The sequence below is a fragment of the Pteropus alecto genome, unplaced genomic scaffold, assembly GCF_000325575.1.
Source record: "Pteropus alecto unplaced genomic scaffold, ASM32557v1 scaffold101, whole genome shotgun sequence".
NCBI classification, from domain to species: Eukaryota; Metazoa; Chordata; class Mammalia; order Chiroptera; family Pteropodidae; genus Pteropus; species Pteropus alecto.
This window is the reverse complement of record NW_006432945.1, coordinates 17,763,181-17,765,121: the sequence shown is the minus strand read 5'-3', so window position 1 is coordinate 17,765,121 and position 1,941 is coordinate 17,763,181.

Sequence of the window (1,941 nt, the reverse complement as noted above, 5' to 3'; positions counted from 1 at the left end):
GATGGAAACGTGTGAGACCTTTTATGATCTGTGCTCAAGCGGAGTCACTTCTGCCCACATTCCATGGGCCGAAGCACGTCCATGGCCCGGCGGAGCGAAGGGGCATTGAAGCACGCGGCACACGTGGGCCCTGGGCACGGCCCGCGCTCACAGCGGGGCACCACCGCGGGACGCGAGGGCTCAGGACCAGTAATTCAGTCCCCCACAGCCCGAGCAACGGGGAGTAGGGGGCCAGGAGCTGGGCTGAGCCGTGGGCATGGAGCCTCTGCCTAAAGTCAGAAATGGATGCCCACCAGAGGATACTCCTGTTCGCTACGACTAGTCCGTGGGACGTGGCCTTTTTAAAACTCCTGTGGCTTGTCTACTGCAGTAACTCAAGGGGAGGAAAGAAGGAGTCAGACCTTTAGCACCATTAAAGATTGTGTGTCCAGCACAATCCTTATGTGTTCTGCTCCTGTGTTAACCACCCACCAGCAGAAATCCATCCCACTGGATGCCAAAGCCACGTGCAGCCTGACGGATAGCTTCAGTGCCGCCATCCCCCACCCCGCCCCCAGACCGAGAATGGAGCTCACCGAGAACGGCACCCCAGTTGGCAGGGCCGAGGGGAGGCCGGGGCAGCGTCTGATCGGCCCACGGGTGTCTGCAGAGCACAGTGCCCGCTCCAGCGCCCGGTCCTCATTAGTAGGTCTCGTTGGCAATGACGGACGTATGCAAAGGTGGCCCCCGCGGCCATAACCGAGGTCGTGGGGCTGTGGGTTCAAAGCCAAGGGCTCAGGCGGGTTGCCATTGTCTGGACGCTTCCCGAGGGAAAGCTAAGCAAAGCTTCGTGAGAACATCAGGGCTCTGAGACTATGACCCCACCATGACATCCCTCTGCGGTGCCCTCACAGCCCGCCTGAATACTTTCTGTGAGAAGGTGAGTTGCCAAAAACACCCCTCTATCCTTCCTGACACCCCCTCACTTTCCATCTCAATCCACCATGTCCTCGGAAGATGAGATGGGAATGTCAATCAAGGAGCGAAGACGTCAGCCCGGCTCTAAAGCGTGGACTCTACACGCCGGAAGAGCTGGTCGTGAAGACAAAACATTCCCACGCCTCCTGTCTCCCACGGTCAGTAACGTTCTCCATCCATCGATCAGACTTTCTCTGGTCTCAGGCCGTCTGCCACAGCTCGCTTCAAAGACGTGTTTGTCGTTCTGTATTTTACTCATCAGATGGCCGCAAAAACCTGCTCAGAGATCTTTCCCACAGGCACTGAAGTCTGGCAGGAACCCCTGCCCTCTCCTCTTAGCAAATCCCCACCGCGGACCCCCTCGCTGTTCTGGGCTGCAACCCCCACCCCTTTCACTGCACCCAGTGGAGTGCAGTATCCCTTCCCTATTTCCATGGGCTTGATCTCTAGCTCAATAACCACAAATAAAGTCTTCCTTTCCACTTCGACAAGCGTCAGAATAATTTTTTTTTTAATGCATTCCCAACAAAAACCCAAACCCAGAGACTTGCTCTGGCGGATGAAGGGCTTCCCCGCCGGCTTCTGTTTGCTGTCCTCAGGGGCAGGCAGACACCCGCTTTGATCACTTAAGAGTCCTCCGGGTCGCCTACTTCGGCCGCGAGATTCCATGCTTGGCATTCAACAGGCGACGGCCCACAAACCAGGAAGTGCCTCTCCGTGCGCATTACAAACCAAGCTCTGCACACGCGCCGCCGGAATACCTGTGGGGTCGTCCCGGAGATCACGCGCACACACACGCACGCACACACGCGCGCGCGCACACACACGCGGGCGCGCGCACACACAGGCACACGCGCGCGCCCCACCCCCGCAGCCGCTGCGGGTCTGCTCCGCGTGACGCGTTCCCTGAAGCAGGCGAGGGTGCCCTGGGCGCCAACACGGGCGAGTGCACAGACAGGGGCGCGCGCAACCAGGTCACGCTCG